The following is an 18,004-nucleotide window of genomic DNA, read 5'->3' on the forward strand; positions in this document are numbered from 1 at the left end:
CTCTGGCTTAACAGTACCCTTGTTAAAATCTTCTTTCCTCGTATACTTACTTAATTTTTGACTTTTGCAAATTCCTGTATTTGGACCAGTGATCAGAAAACTGTTCATAGCCAGATCACTGATCTGAATGCCATACTCTAATTTTCTAATAAATCAGTGGGCCACCATTTCATAATACTTGCCAAAGATGCCAGGATTAATTCTGAAGTCATGTAAGTATTTTCTTTAGTCAGGCTTCAGTGTTCTTACCCCTTCCTTTTGCCTTTATTTGTTTATTTCTAATTGTCTCTTGTCATCCTACCTGACTATGATTCCTGGGCATTCTCCTTCCTCTAACTTTTCTGCCATCAGATACAGTGATTTCTTTTTATTTAAAGCTTATTTGCATTCTCACCTGAAAAAGTACAGCATCTCAGTAAGTCATGCTTCCCACTGAACCCAATTACTCCCTCGGTGCAAAGCAAAGCGGGCCTGAACATCCCACATGGAATAGGCAACATATGTTTGCTACCATCAACATAGCTGGAACATCTGTGTATGAATTCATGCTGTGTGTGCATCACTTTAGTTGCACACTCTTATAGGAGACTGAGAGGATGTGCAATTAGGAATAAGGTTTACAGATAATATAACAAAGAAATAGGGGAGTAGATTTGAGAGATGTGTTTACCTTGTGACTGCAGCAGCTCTGTTCTGCTTTCCTGGTAGGACTAAGGTAACTGCAATTACTCATTTAAAATTTTCTCAACCTCATAACTTGAAAGAAATCTCATAAGTGATTTAGAAAGAGTTGGGGAAATGATATCAATTTTGGTTGTTCATTGTATATCAATCCCTTAACAAATTAATAACAATTAAAACAGTGGCATCACAACATTAACCATACTTACATATGCCCATCACTATCTTAAATTCTTTACATGGATCATATTATCTAATGCTCCAAGAACACTATATGCTAAGTCCTATTATGGTACCTATTTGATAGAGGAATAAACTGAGACACGGATGAGTTAAATTGCACAATTTTAAGAGACAAAACCAGGATATAAACTGATATAGTTTGACTTTTATATATAACTCCAGATATAGATATAGATATGTATGTATATATATCTTCATTTTTCTTTTGTTCCTGAAAAAGTATCTCTAAAACAAATGACCATAGTTAAGTCAGATTTGTGTAATTTCTTTTTACTAGTGATAGTAGTTCAAGGGAGCTGGAGGTATACTAGGAAACAATAGCTATATATTCTTTTTCCAAAGTACCTGGGAAGGAAGGAGAAATACCAGGGAGAAGACAGAAGGGAGGTTAAAAACCAGCAGGCATGATAAATGGGGAGAATAATAACTCTCTTTCTTTCTTCCATATCAGTAAACAACAACTAACCAGATGCTTATTTATTACAATCTTCTCAGTCTTGGAAAGCAAATAGGCATGTACTTGCTGTATGAAGAAGACATAAATGCTATAAGGAAAAACTTGAGGAAATAAATACACAAAATATCCATATCTTTATTTTAATCTAACAGCTCCCATGAAAAATCTAGCTGGCATTGAACATTTATAAGGAACTATTATAACTAATTTTATTTCAATATAATTCTACAAGCATATTTATTCCCTATTTTAACAAGGCACTTACGTTCTCAGAATATTTCCATTAGAAATACCAACAAGTACCTAATAGATTTGGAGTTGAGTTTTATAGGCTTTCCCTTCTTTTCCCTTTGTTCTAGTTATAAATCAGCAACTAATTAAAAACAAATCAAACAAACAAAAAAGCAGAGGAAATACAAAATAGTAATGTCAGTTTAAGGGGAAACAGTCCTCACTGAATCAAAATGTAAATGGAAGGTTATTAGCAGCAATAATTATAGTGAATTTTTAAATACCTTTCGTAATCTAGATCTCTTGTAAATTCTGAAGAGAGAAATTCCCAAGACACATAGAAAAAACAGTTATAGTCCTAAAGAAAATTAGAATCTTTGTATATATTCAAGTCCTGTATGACACAAGGAAACATTTGGAGTTTAATTCCAAAGCTATATGTTGAAGAAATGTATAAAGTTACCCAACTTTATTTACAAATGCTGAAGTAATTGAAAGCAGAGAAAGGTGGTCATAGAGTAGCATAAATCAAGGTGAGTCTTTACTGTGTGTTGAAGAAACTATGGAATACAGCGTGAATTAGACATGGGAGCATTTCTTATAAGGGAAAAAACAAAGAAGTGAGAATTAGCACGGTTCTGAAGGTGGCTTGTCTCATTTAGAGGACTTGATTTAAGAGAGTTAATAAAATTAAAGTGGCACTATGGAATGCCTTAAGTATTACATGAAAAATCAATTGTTGTTCCCCTGGGGAATAATAGAGCCCCATAGTAAATTTCCTATAAAAAGGAATTGATATTATGTGAAAAGCTTTTGGGGATATCAATCCATTAAGAAAGTGCAAGATCAGCAATAAGCTACAAGAAACAAAATTATTGGAAGCCAGGAAGACAAGGTAGAAGGCGATGAATTTTCAGTGTGACATAAGAAGAATGGCTGAGAAAATGAAGAGGAATGGTAGAGTGTTATGAAGGATGGAAAAAAGAAGGAAAATTAACCCCAAGATTTAGAAATTTGAGGACAAAGATTATAGTACTAATGATAAAAATAAAGCTATTGCCTAAGAAGACAGTTCCATCATGAGGCACAATAAATTTTCTTTTAGACATTTTGGCTTGTTAGTGATGACAAATGTCGCTGTTATCTACAGACCAGTGAATCAAAAGGTCATGAAGATCATATTGACAGAGAAGAGACTGAAGGAAAGTGATAAGCATTTGAAATCAGTAAGTATAGAATAAGAGAAGTTCAAGGTCTGAGCTAGTGAAGGACAGAGAGACTGAATGAATTAGAGGAGGAACAACCCTACAGTACACTCCAGTTAATGGCAAGAAAGGAACATGGTTCAACAATGAAGGAGTGACTGTCATTCACTAAACAGTTAAAGAAGAAGATAATTGAATCACTATCTCATTGTATTCATGGAAAAGGAAGAGTTTTTGAAGACTCATACATTTATAAAGTGATTTGTAATCCTCAGTTACAATACTCATCACTTTATTATTGATAATGTGGGTATCATATACCTCTATGTATAATATAGAGATAAACTATATCTTATAAATTCTCCTTATCAAAATCTCCTACCTTCATCACCCATTATATATGTATTTTATACAGGTACATGCATAGATAAAAGAAGGTAGACAGGGAAAACACTTTAGTATAAATATAGGCTAAAAGTGTAATCTCTAACAGCAAAGAATCTTGATGCTTCCTTTTTTTTTTTTTTTTTCTTTTTTTTTTTTTTGCGGTACGCGGGCCTCTCACTGTTGTGGCCTCTCCCGCTGCGGAGCACAGGCTCCGGACGCGCAGGCTCAGCGGCCATGGCTCACAAGCCCAGCCGCTCCGCGTCATGTGGGATCTTCCCGGACCAGGGCACGAACCCGTGTCCCCTGCATCGGCAGGCGAACTCTCAACCACTGTGCCACCAGGGAAGCCCGATGCTTCCTTTTTTAAACTATGTTCTTATGGGCAACTGACTTAATTTATCTGTCCCTCATTTCCATTATCAATATCATCCAAAGAATAAGAATAATATACTTATTGACTTAATGACTGACTTAATGACTCATACTTTCATTATAAGCATTAAATGAGCTAACTCATGGAAAGTAAACAGCAGGCTTTGTTACATATTAATTATGTACCACATATCTTTTTCTATATGCATATGGATATGTTTAAATTATATATAATGGTTGTGTATAATGAATATTATATTATGTACATATATATGTGTACTCATTACATACATATGATTATGAGTGTTTAGTTTATATTCTTGTGTTTGTGTATATGTGAAGTTGTTGCAGATGAAGAAAACCTAATACTACTTAAACATTTCTCCCACAAATGAAATAGACGTTTTCAAATACACGTTTATATTCAACTCCAAGGATTTGAAATTGTACGTTTGTCAAAACTTTAGTTTTCATGCATTTGTTTTTGGTGAGGTATGGAGAGTAGGGGATGAGTATTTTTGGCCAGTCACTGACGTTAGGGAGCTAGGCATAGTTTCTTACACTCAGTTGTTTCTTGAAGTGAGAGTTCTCACAATAAATGGTGTAAACATTCCAAGTAAGTAGTAGTTTAACACATAATCAAAGCAACAGAGTTTCACAGTAGTAACCTCTCTGCAGTAACCTCTCCTAGAGTGCCAGGGCAAACATTGCTTTTATATACTCAACTGAACACTCTTTTTTTGGATAGATGAGGATTATAGTTTATTCATAAATTCTAATAATATTTCAGTAACTCAGTTAAAATGTCTACTGTAATGTTCTTCACAGCTGTTAACAATGTTAATTTTTAAACATAAATCCCTGATAAAGTACAATTAAAACTAATAATCTGTATCCTTAGATTTAATGGTTAATTTAGAAAAATGATTGTAATCTATTTTTACCCTTCGGTATTACCTGATTTCTTGGGTGTAGATCTGTTGCTGCCTGGTAACATAGTTTTGTTTATTTGCTTGTTTGTTTCATAAAGTAGTCTATAAATGTGTCTGCAAGTCATTCATGAGAAGTAGGCCAGCAGAGGAATGTTAACTGTCCACAAAACTTTAAGATACTGGAAAACAGGGATCATGTCTTTTATCTTTCTTTTCCAAATCTAGAAAAAAAAACTGCTTGACACAAATAAAGTAATTAGTGTTTATTGAATGAATAAATTAATATCTCCATGTTTCAGAAAATGGAGCCAATCACAAAGAACACAGATCACTCAAGGTCACATGTAGAATTAGATAAAAATAAATGGTGAGGTAGATATTTCCATATTCTTGGGAATACCCTAGGGCATGTTCTCAAGGCCTATTCTCTGGAAATTATTCAATAGACAAAGTTTTTGTTTGATTTGTTTTGTTTTCAGTTTTCTTTCTTTGATGATCTGGTCTAGTTTCCCCTATAGATTGACCTCCCTCCAAATACCATTCCCCTGCAGGATCAGAAAAGACCCACACCTCAGATTTTCTCCTTCTTTCTCTTTAGCAGATTCTATTATTAGCTCATGAGCCTTAACTAGTTCTCTTTTAATGAATTATTGGATTAATAATAATCAAATGCTATCTTGTTCTAATTGTATTCTTACAGCCAAAAATTCAAGGTGTGATTGTGTTTTAACAGAACATGTAGAATTTCCATGTGGGCAGGTAAATGTTACCTCACTTACTGGACTAAGAACTCCTTATGGGCAGGCACTTTGTGTCTCTGACTGCAATTACCCTGAAACCTGTCACTGCAGGTGATTTTTGATTGGCATTCAATACACATGTTTAAGCAATTAAATAACCTTAAATTCTTCTGATAGAAAATAAACTGTAGGGCTTCCCTGGTGCACAGTGGTTAAGAATCTGCCTGCCAATGCAGAGGACACAGGTTTGAGCCCTGGTCCGGGAAGATCTTACATGCCGCGGAGCAACTAAGCCCGTGTGCCACAGCTACTGGGCCTGCGCTCTAGAGCCCACGTGGCACAACTACTGAAGCCCGCGCGCCTACAGCCCATGCTTCTCAACAAGAGAAGCCACCACAATGAGAAGCCCGCGCACGGTGACAAAGAGTAGCCCCTGCTCACTGCAAGCAGAGAAAAGCCCGCGCACAGCAACGAAGACCCAACACAGCCAAAAATAAAATAAATAAATTTATAAAATGAAAATAAACTGTAAATAGCATCTATACTATTTATTGTTACTTAAAGTTTGTAACTGTCATTATTTCAATCCAGCACACCACTATCTGTGCTGGTTTTAGTGAGACAGTTAGCAAAGAAAAAGGACTCACTTCTCATTTTGTGTTCTGTGTCCAGAAATAGTTTACTGGTAATACTGAGAGATAACTCACTGGGGATCTGATTTAAATTCAAATAAAGGACTTGAAAAGGAAAACTCCTCTGTTCCATTGCCCTTAGCTAATATTGTTATGCTAATCCTAAGTATGCGTCATACTGCCAGAAGCTTAAACGATCAACAGAAGCTACATGTTTTTCTTCCGATTTATTTTTAGCCATATTTTAAAATTACGCAAGTTAAGTTTCCTCTTAATATTTTCAGCTTCAGTTAATGTATCCAATAGCAATGTAAAGAAACAGAGATCTTTTAAAAGATTCAGAAAATCAGTTAAACACAACTTTCTACATGTGGCATCAAATGATAAGAGGATTTGAAAGTTAAATTTAGAGGATGAAGACAATCAATTGAACATGATTTATAGACCATTAACACTATTAACATATCTTGTTTTGAAATATATTCAACTTTCCCTAAAATTAAAAAAAAAAATCCTTGAAAAGGAATGACCTTTTTTATAAACCAAACACATGTTTATTGTGATTGCAATTAATCTCATAAGGAACAAGAAAACACCAAGCTACTAAATGTACAGCAAATATTTACATTTCCTCCTTTTTCCAAATTGTACTATCATTTATATATTCCTAATGTGGTCATTGTCAGTATAATACCTAAGATCATAAAATTAATCATTTTAGAATTAAGATATAACTTATAATAATTTAGTTTATAGGCAAAGCCCCATTTTATGCTATGTTTATGGCACTATAGGGAATGATAAAGGAAAAACTCAGTTTTCCTCCTTCTGTGTAGAAAAACCCAGGTCTTTCCTGTGTTGTTTTTCTTGTGAGTCTCCTTTATTTCACTTCACTTCTGACACTTCTTGTCACCAAATGTGTGAAGGTTTTCCCCCAACAAGCAATTCTCTGTGACACCAGCTGGGTGTCCTACAATTTAATTCAATTCTGACACTACCTAGAGATGATGTCATATCCCACAGGTTAAATGCTCAGTATCACAAAACTGCCCTCTAACCCCCACTTCAGAGACCCATTGCAAGCCCAGACAGAGTATCACCTGTGCTTCTGAACAATCAGCTACATATCAGAGGTTCCAATGACCCCTTCCTTTGGTTCAATTAATTTACTAGAGCGACTTACAGAACTCAAGGAAGCACTTACTTATGTTTACCAGTTTATTAAAGGATATGATGAAGGATACAGACAAACAGCAAGATGAAGAGATACACAGGGTGAGGAATAGACGGAGGGAAACTCTCCAAACTCTGAAAATTTGGAATTCTCTGGAGGCTTCATCACATGGGCATAATTGATTATTAACTCCATTTTTTAGCCCTTCTCTTCATTCTCAAGAGAATGAAGGGTAGGGTTGAAAATCCCAAGCTTCTAATTATGGCTTGGTCTTTCCAGGGATCAGCCCTCATCTAGGAGCCATCCAGGAACCCACCCAGAATTGTCTCATTAGAACAAAAGACACTCCTATTAACCAGGAAATTATAAGGGTTTTAGGAGTCCTGTATCAGGAACTGGGGTCAATGATCAAATATTAAAACAAAAGATGTTTCTAGTGCTCTTATCACTTAGGAAATTACAAAGGATTTAAGAAGTTCTGTGCCAGGAACGGGCGGCAGATATATATAGATATATATATTTTTTTTCCATTATCTCACAGGAACTTACATGAATTTTATATATACACCCTTATTAGACTTTTTGCTGATAGCCCTGACACCAAAGTGTTTGCTTTTGATTATCTGTATCAATTCCCCAGGTACTAGATGAGTGATGGATTTGGAAATCCATCAACCCACCCCCAAAGGCGTACATGCACAGATATACTCCTGGTTCATTCCAGCTGCCTAGTTAGCAAGGGGGGGAATTAAATGCTCTCATCTGGTTAAATATATAGATAGATAAATATAGATATAGATTCATAGATATATAGAAATATAGATAAATAAATCACCCCAAATCACCAAAACTAATGAGACCAAGTTCCCTTGCTGAGTTTATGATTAACTTCTCTATCCAAAACTTTATTCATTTTCTTCTACATCCCCTGTTTCCCTCAGGATTGAGGAGTAACAAAGAAAATGAGGGGTTGAAACCAAGCAATCCCCTGACAGGCTTTTCTCAATAACAGACCACTTTTTGTTCCTCACCTCTTGTTTAAAGAAAAACTTCAGTCTCCTGAACCTTCCCTGAGTTTCAAAAATTCTAGCTCAAGGGTTAATAATCAGATGAGTAAGAACATGCAGAGACAGAGAATAGCAGTCTGGCAGGAGAACTGGTAACAATTTAAACAATAGATCAGCCATATAACAAAGTCACAGGACCATTAGTTTCTCCCTGAAGGACATGGATAACAAAGTGACACACATACCTAAGTTGTTTTTACAGAAGCCAGACTCCCACCAGACGGAAACTACTGACCCTGAGGGCAGGCATGTAGACTCCAGACCAGTTGGAACCAGGAGGTTGATGACTGAGATTCCCGAAACATCACCCTGTTACTTCACCATCAAAGAATCAGAGAATTGTGTACTAGCTAATCACACACCCTGTGACCCTCTCCCTCCCACGGTCTTTAAAACCCTTCACTGAAAGCAATCTGGGAGTGTGGGTCTTCTGAGTACGAGCTGCCTGTGCTCTTTGCCTGGAGCCCTGCAATAAACACTATACTTTCCTTCACCACAACCCCATGTCAGTAGCTTTGCTGCATGTTGGGCAATTGGACCTAAGTTCAGTTTGGTAACACGATTAGCACAATGGAAAAGGATATGCATACATAGAGAGATTTGATTGAAAGAGTAGACCTTTATACTTATGAAAATGTACTTTGTATATTGTGATATTATACTACTAATTATTACTGGGTACCTGCCCAGTGCCTAGGTGTACATTGCAAGTCAAATCTTTGCAAATTGGCTTCAGACCTGCAAAATGTCCTTTTCTCTCCAGTTTTCACTCTACATTAGTGTAATAGAAAGGATAAAACTTGCCATGGTCAAGAGAAAAACAAAACCAAAACAAAAAATCAACAAACGAAACTGGCAGCAGGAGCCTGACCAAGCCTATGACATACCCATCAAACTGAAAACTACCAGTGATATTGGAAAATCTTATTTACCGACTTGGAAGTCTGTTGAAAAAGCTACAAATGTTGATGAATGAAACAGAAAAGCCACAAAATTGCATATAAAAAGAGGAATTATTATATTACTAAACCTAGATAATACTGTCTCATAATTTTTTGTGTGCAAAAATATGCCTGTATAAATGTTTATGTTTGTTATAAAAAATGAAATGTTACACTTTGAAACAAATTAATTATAAAATCAGATGACGAATAGTTTCATTAAAAATACAAGAATTTGGACTTCCCTGGTGGTACAGTGGTTAAGAATCTTCCTGCCAGTGCAGGGGACATGAGTTCGATCCCTTGTCCGGGAGGATCCCACATGCTGTAGAGCAACTAAGACCATGCGCCACAACTACTGAGCCCATGAGCCACAACTACTGAAGCTTGCGTGCCCTAGAGCCTACATGCTGCAACTGCTGAAGCCTGTGTACCTAGGACCCGTGCTCCTGAAAAAGAGAAGCCACCGCAATGAGAAGCCCGTGCACCACAACAAAGAGTAGCCCCCACTCGCCACAACTAGAGAAAGCCCACATGCAGCAACAAAGACCCAACGCAGCCAAAAATTAAAAAATTAAAATTAAAGAAAATGCAAGAATTTAAAACAAAGTCCAAGGCAAATTAATATATCTGTTAAACTCTTTTCAGATTTTTTGAGATGAAAAGTAGCTGTGATTAAGTAATCAAAAAAGGTATTTTATATATATATAAAGATATATATGGATTCTTCAGTACAAATGTATAGAATATACATATACATACATATATATATATATATATATATATACACACACGAATTCCTCAGTACAATGTATAGAAGCAATTATATAATGATGAAATATCACTTCATATCTATGTGTATTTCTGATCCTGGAGAAAAGAATATATAATTTAAAACAAATAATTTGGTGCAATTTATTAAGGGGGAATAACCATTGTAATTCTACACTTGCTGTTACTGGTGAAAATAACAAATTGTGGGTTAGAGCCCAAGTGCTGTAAATAGCATGTTTCAAACAGCCAGGATCAAAATGCCTTTGGAATTGGAATAGAGAGCAGGAATCACTGAAAATATGACTCCCTACAAACAGTTACATGTAAGGGTGTGTGTGTGTGTGTGTGTGTATGTGCTTGTGTGTATAAAAATATACTTGTAATTGACATTTAACAGATGACTTTTTCTGGTTTTCACAGACTACTTGCTTTTGTTAAAAAAGAAAAAGGCTACTAAAAGGATTCAAAAAGATCTTTAAAAAAATCCTTTACACCAAATGGTTCCATAATTATATCAATATATTTCATATTCAAGAAACATCAGTCAGAAACAGGTATTGGGATGATATAAATCAATCAAAGTAAAGCCTCAAAACAAAAATAAATAAGGTCCTAGTGCTATTTCTTTTGATAAAGATGACTTTCAGGAGCAAAAATTCTATATTTTGTAGAATGCGACCACTTTACCCTCTGAATCAAGCAGAGTGTGGAGATACACAGGAAATGCTACTGATTTTAAGCATTATTTGAACCAACAAACAGATTTAAAATGACCTTCCACTGTGACAACAATATCTATAATTTGAAAGGAGTTTGTAGAGGAAGAAATGTTGCAAGGTCTGGAGTAAGATAAATGGCAATTTATGGAGGTCAGTTGGCCAATTTCAGATCAAAATAGTTGATATTGCCTCAAAGCAGTAAATATATCAACACAATTTCTGGAAAATCACAATTTGAGGATACTTTAATTTTCAAGGAATTGTTTTACTAGGCACTTTGGAATTGCTTTATCTATATAGCTAATCGTATAACTTTGCTGTTTTCAGGTATGTTCATAGCAATAGAATGTACTGGCTCCTTAAAAAATATAACTAGAGAAGTTGATCTGTTTTCAGGCTTGCTGAAATGACATTATATAATGAACTGTAAGTCTCAGGTCATCCCATGATTCAAAAAGTAGAAATAATAACAATGAGTATGTTTTTACAAGTTAAGTTCTTTTATATAACCCATGGATATTTTTCATTTAAACCTAGTGATGTTCTTCGAGGTTCATTCTGTTTCCCCTGTTTTATAAATAGTTAGACTTGGAACCCATGGTTTCTGTGATTGGTCTGGACTTACGTTTAAACTTACAAACAGAAGTCAGTTCAAAGGGTACAAAGTTTCAGTAATGCAGGATGAACAAGCTCTGGAAATCTAATGTACAACATAGGGTCTGTATGTAACAATACTGTACTGTATACCTAAAAATTTGCTAACAAGGTAGAGCTTATAAGTGTGCTTACCACACACACAAAATGATATAAAAATAAATTAATAATTAAAGAGGTCATGAGGAAATTTGTAGAAGTGATGGATAAATTAATGGCCTTGGTTGTGGTGATGATTTCAGAGGTGTGTACTTCAAACTCATCAAGTTAAATATCTATAACTTTTTTTAAACTTAATTATCTTTCAATAGAGTTTTTTAAAGTAGTTTAAAATAATTCAAGATTTTCCATAACTATTCAGTATTCTAAGTTGGAAGATCTTAGTATAAATCAGCATGTAGAGCTTTAGAGGTTATACATTTATAATAATTAAAGATGATAAACAGAAAACATGAAAATTAAACCTGTCAAAAGACAAAGCCATGTAGAATGAACACAAAAAACTTCTAAAAGTGACCAGAGAAGGGATATTCTTCTTTTTTTTTTGAAGATTCATTTATTATTTATTTATGTATTTTTGTCTGCGTTGTGTCCTAGTTGCGGCACTCAGGATCTTCATTGAGGCATGCGGGCTCTTCGTCCTGGTGCAGGGGCTTCTCTCTAGCTGTGGCGCGCAGGCTCCAGAGCCCGTGGGCTCAGTAATTGTGACAGGAGAGCTTAGCTGCCCCGCGGCACCCCGCATTGTAAGGCGGATTCCTTGCCACTGGATCACCAAGGAAGTCCCAAGAAGGGATATTCTTTTAACCCAGCAGGGTATCCATCCAGAAAAACATTTGCCTTTCTAACCAACTTCTACCTGGACCCTCAGAAATTCAAACTTCTCATTGTTTGCTTCATTCTTTCAGGCCCCATCTATCTGAAAACTTCCCTTCAGTCTCATTTTGGAAATTTGTATTCTGAGTTCACCAAATTATTTTGTTGTGCCCTTACTCAGCATTCAGCTCAAACACTGTGTTCTTGTTCTTGTTAATCTGGTTTACAGGCAAAACATAATCTAATTAAAAAGAGCTAAAGGAAGTATTTTAAGTATTTCCTACTGATTGGGTATTTTGATAATTACTTAGAATTTCCTTGGTTGGATTTTTCAAGGCTTAAAATCAGGATAGTTTTAGTTATTAGAATTTCCTTACAATGATTTTCCTAGAAGAAAAACTTACCAACGTGTTATTTTTAGAAGTCTCTGCAAATGTTGAATCATTCATTGCTTTACCAAGTGTCTATTATTTTTATCCATTCATCTGCTCAAAACAAAGGTATTAGGTAGAGCTAAAAATCATCTGTGAAAATATCTTGATGTTTGCTATTTCAGTGTGTCAAAATCTGGAGAGCAGGAAGGGTTAGGCAATAGTATTTTGAAAATAACTTTTTACAAGGAACTTTGACATATCCTTTAGCTTTATTTGCCCCCATTTGCTTTATTATTCTCTTTTTCAGTTTATATGTATGTATACTGTTTTGTCTGAACCACTGAGAGTGAAACGGAAACATCCTTATCCCAACCCCCATCACTAAATACTTCAAGGTGTATTACCTAAGAACAAGGTCATTCTTTTTCATAACCCCATTAATGAACTTTAACATTGATTTAATGCTATTATTTAATCCACAGTGTATATTCCATTTTTTTAATTTGTCCAATAAATGCCATATATAGCTTTTCTTTTTTTTTTTCCCTCATCCAGGATCTATTCCAGGACTACTCATCACGTTTGTTTGTCATGTTGCTTTAGTCTCTTCTATTTTGGAACATTAGTTCAGCCTGCCTTTGTCTTTCTTCACCTTAACATTTTTGTAGAAGGTCCCACAATTTGAGTTATTCTAACATTCCTTCATGATTAGATTCATGTTATATTGTGGGGGGGCAGTGATACCACAGAAATGATGCTGTGTCTATTACATATTTTGAGATTAAATTTTTTGGAAAGTTCAGGTCTCAGAACTAACTGGAATCATATTAAAGGAGAGGTAATAATCATAAGATTACAGAGAGGATAAACTACCAGAAACATAAATGAATTGCTTTTTAATAATTTATTTTTATTAATCCATATCACATGCCAGGAACTGGAATAGATGTTAGAACTATATTGATAAAGATGCTGAATGACTAGCATCAAGGATTAGCAAACTACAACCTTCTGGCCAAATCCAGCCATGGCCATTCATTCCTGGATTGTTTATGGCTACTTTTGTGCTGCATTAGCAGAGTGGAGTAGTAGTGATAGAGATCTTTTGGCCGACAAGGCTGAAGATGTTTACTATATGGTTTTTCAAAGAAAAAGTTTTCCAGTCCCTGTTCTAAGACAGCGTAATTCTAGCTATTGTATTTTTTTTAGATAAACAATTATTTATCTAAAACATATGAGCAATGAGAAAAATAGATTAACAGTCATGTGGCTTTATTTGGGGTGATGAGTAGATTTTGATGTATCTTGTAAATATTGCACTATGTAGTACAAAATATGCAATACTTTAAAGTCCTCTACTATTCATATTCTAGGCCTTACTTAGGAAGAATAAGTGATGCCACTTAGCCAGAAATCCCTAGTGTTTCTGAGCCTGCATCTCCCTAACTGTTGTTCTCTTGCCTACTGCCTACTGTAGACCTTATTTCAAAGGACTAAGCTCAAGAGGCTTCAGCATTTCCTGTATCAGCAAAGACTTTCTCTTTCCTTCAAGCGATTTATTAAAGAAGGAATCAGATTGACTTTAGTGAAATATATTCCATTTTTCCTGAAGACAAAATTTTGTCCCATTTAAGAACTCTTCTGCTTATGTCTTGAGCAGAATCACATTTTCAAACTGGTGTCTGGACACGCGAATAAATCCCATTACCCACTAATAGGATTTGTCTGCACACCTCCTGTGCACTCCTTTGGTAACTGAGAAGTCCTTCACAGTGGGCTGTGTTTTTTCTTTAGGTTTATTCTGACATCTGTCCAAATAATTTCACTCTATGATGCGTTTGTTTCATTTAAACCCACCAAAAGGGTGAGAGACTAGTAGTTGATAAAATTCTTGAATAGCATCAGTATTCTTCCTTATTTCACTCAAGGAGATGCCCTAAATTTAACCTTTGTCTGGGAAGGAATGACAGTTCAACCATTTGCGGAGTAACTTGGGGGTGAAACCAACAGCTGTGTTCTTAGATGATGCGTTAGTCACTACCATTTTTAAGTCCCTGTCATTCAAGCTGCCTAGAAAATGTGTTTAAAAAACTGTTAAAGAGTAGTAGTCTGCAAAAATGGAAATGCTGCTAACTTGATAGTAGAAATATACTTTGGGAAGTAATGAGAACATGCTGTACTTTTTAGGCGAGGATGGTAATTTACACTAATAGTAGTGTTACCAAACAGAACTTGGGTTCCTCGCCCTCACTCAGTAAAGCCAATCTACTGACACCAGGTTGGGGTGAAGGAAACTGCAGCATTTATTGCTGCTAAGGGTGCTAAGCAAGGAGTACGGAGCAGCTAATGCTCAAAAGGCCTGAACTCCCCGATGGCTTTCAGGAAAGGGTTTTTAAAGATGGGGTAGAGGTTGTGGGGTGTGTGATCAGCTTGTGGACATTCTTCTGATTGGTTGGTGGTGAGGTAATTGGGAGTCAACATCATCAACCTCTGGTTCCAACCAGTCTGGAATCTCTGTGCTTATGGGCAGCATACAGTTTTTGATAACTTCTTCCACCTGGTGGGGGTTTCAGTATCTGCAAAACAGCTCAAATGATACATCTCAGAATATTCTCTACAGCCCTTGAGAAGGAACTAAAGGCCCTTGACTTTGTTTAATGGGTAAACTATTATTATTTTGTCTTGCTTGACTGTTGTCCTTTGCTTCTGCATTTTTTCTCACTTCTCTGATTAAGTTTGTTCTTTGAACTCAGGGAAGGCCTAGGAGGCTAAAGTTTCTCTATAAGCAAGAGGCAGATGGAGGACATGGGGAGTGGGAGTCTGTCCTGGGAAGGCCCCATAGGGTCCTGCTTAGTTACAAGAGTACACCTTGGTTAAACCAGATCAGTAAGATTAATATTAATTAATATTATTATTGAGGGAAGTATAATTACTCAATAATATTGAGTAATTATACTCAATTAATATTGAGTATAGCCTCTCTGGCTATACCTTCATTGCTAGTTACTAATAAGAGGTACCCTCCATATCTCCCACTGAATACTTCTCTGTTTTTAGTCTAACCTGCTAATGATAACAGTACTAACATTTGCGGGAAATTGATATTCCGTACCATATTCCTTACTTATTTTATCTGCAATTCTTACAATCTTTCTGCAAGGCAAACATTATTGTCTCACTGTTACAGTTAGAAGAATGGGCCATGGGAATGACTTTAACTCTTTAAAGGCCAGTTAGTAATTGACAAGAGTTAGGATAAAACTTAGATCTAATGCCAAAGCCCAATTACTTTTACCCCAGTGCTTTATACATACTATTGGTGATTATTTGACTGTATTGATTAAATGTAGAGCAAATTTTCAAAATACTAACTGCAATTTGAACACTTTGTTTTCATTGAGCTTTATTTTATTCCAGAATCACATTTTTCCTAATTGCAAAATGATACAGGTAACCAAAAAACCCTGTGCAGTGAGAGTGAACCTGCATTATTTATACATTTTTTGAAACCTGCTCATTACTTTACTGCTTGACATTGCCTGATACATGCCAATCTTACACAAACAGGAAGACTTCTGGATATTGAACTTTTTCTTGTCAAATGATGTTGAACCTAAAATATACATTCAACTTCCATACTCTAAGTTTTATGTTTCCAATTTTTTATAGAAACTGTCTTCAAGTTAGCTGAAATGTTAGTAAATTTAATTATTTTAATTAATCTCCCTTTAAAAAGTTTTAATTGTTTTTAGAGACAAATGCAAATAGCCATAATTTCATATAGATCCATACAAAATTAAAAAGTAATACTTGCATATAAATTTACCAAACCAAGTGGACTTTACTTGTTACCATGTTAAATGCACACTAATTTTAAATAGAGATAACAGATGTTACTGGAAACCTCCTCCCAAGACTTACTATGAGATGTCAGAACCATCCCTGCAAATCCCAGACACCGTAGCAACCCCTTCTATTTCTGCCTTTATAAGAAGAATGAGGAGTGGAAAGAAGGAGATAACAGAAGCAGAAAACCACTTATTTTGAAGGAAATGAAGTATTTATAGTAAGAACTATTTTCTTTGTCTAAAACAAATTTAATAATGTGGGGGAAGGGACAAATGGGAAGTCTCCAAGAGGATAAAACTTATGATGCAGAATGCCTACAAAAGGGGAGGCTACCTGATTGAACTGCAGACTCTCCAGAGCCATGAATGTTGGAGTGACACATAACCAGCAAGGTGAAAAGAGTCTATAATGTGGGGTCCAAATAGAAAAGAATCTAGTGGAATAGAGGATCATAAGAGGAAGAAGAAGAAAATGGAACTGTTTAAGGGGCCACTGGTTCAAGTGAGGTTATGCCTCACCAGGAAAGAGAAGTGGAGATATAGGACCAATGGGAGACATAGCCACTCTCTATGAGAGAGATCTTATTAAAAGATAGGATGGCTGTGGAGTGGAGTAGTATCCCAAACACATACTCATTCCTTCCCACATTGATGAAGACCATGGTAATGAAACAGAACCAAGCCAAAGCCATGCAAGGATCTTGTCCCAGCACTGGTGTGGTAACTTGCCCAACTGGACCCTTGTCTCCCCTATCTGACTTCCATATCCCCATTCTATAGGGCAATGCCAAGGAAGAAATAGAGGAGGAGTAGAAAATCAGACCTCCATTTTCCCCCTATTTTATCTCTCCCAAGGCACACATTTTACCAACAACAGAGAAGAGGAATGCTTTGGATCAGGTAAAAAATTACAAAGTTAAATTGGACTGGTCAGAAAATTATTTAATCCACTCAGGATGATTTTATGTGAATGTGGATTATATATGGTCCAATTGTAGGACAGTGGTTTGTATAAATGCAAATATTATCATTTTTATACCCCATTGAGACAGAACTTCAGTAGCTGGTTATAAAAATTTTAAATGCCTGTGCTATAACCATGTGCCTTTCAAAAACTGTGTTCTTATGGTTCTCATAAAATAAAGGCTATTGTCACTTATGTAAAATAATTTATAATATTAATAAGTCCTTATGGTCAAACAGAAGTGCATCTTTCATGACATGGTATGAGTATCTTTTGTGACATAGGAAGATAAATAATGGGATGGAAAGGCAAGAGGAAAGAGTTGAAGCTATGATAGGAAAGGTACCTGTTATAGCAATATTGAACATTAAGCTCTTTTATTTTAATCCTCATTATTCCTGTATCCAAACTGCTAAACTGATACTACTACTATAACAAAGAATTTGGGGTTTGCTAGAGTAAGATATAAAGGATTTGAATTTGACAATTACTCTTGAAATGTACACATTAAATATAATCTAATGGGCTGGGGAAGGGGGGATTCAACTGAGGCTGAATTTCATAAGAGAACAGGAAAGATGAGAATCTCTGAGAGGAATTCACCATTAAGGATTGAGAGTCTAAACAAGACTTGTGACCCAGACCTAGTTTCTGAAGAAAGCATTTGTTCTAGGCTCTGGCTTGTGTCCACTGGAGCCTATAATTTTCAAATTTCACCTCCGTCATCCTCTTGCCTGGATTAGAGTAATCAACTGCTAATTTGTCATTCTGTTACCAGAAAGTAGGTTCTTATATT

Source organism: Globicephala melas, chromosome 14, assembly GCF_963455315.2.
Source record: "Globicephala melas chromosome 14, mGloMel1.2, whole genome shotgun sequence".
Lineage (NCBI taxonomy): Eukaryota > Metazoa > Chordata > Mammalia > Artiodactyla > Delphinidae > Globicephala > Globicephala melas.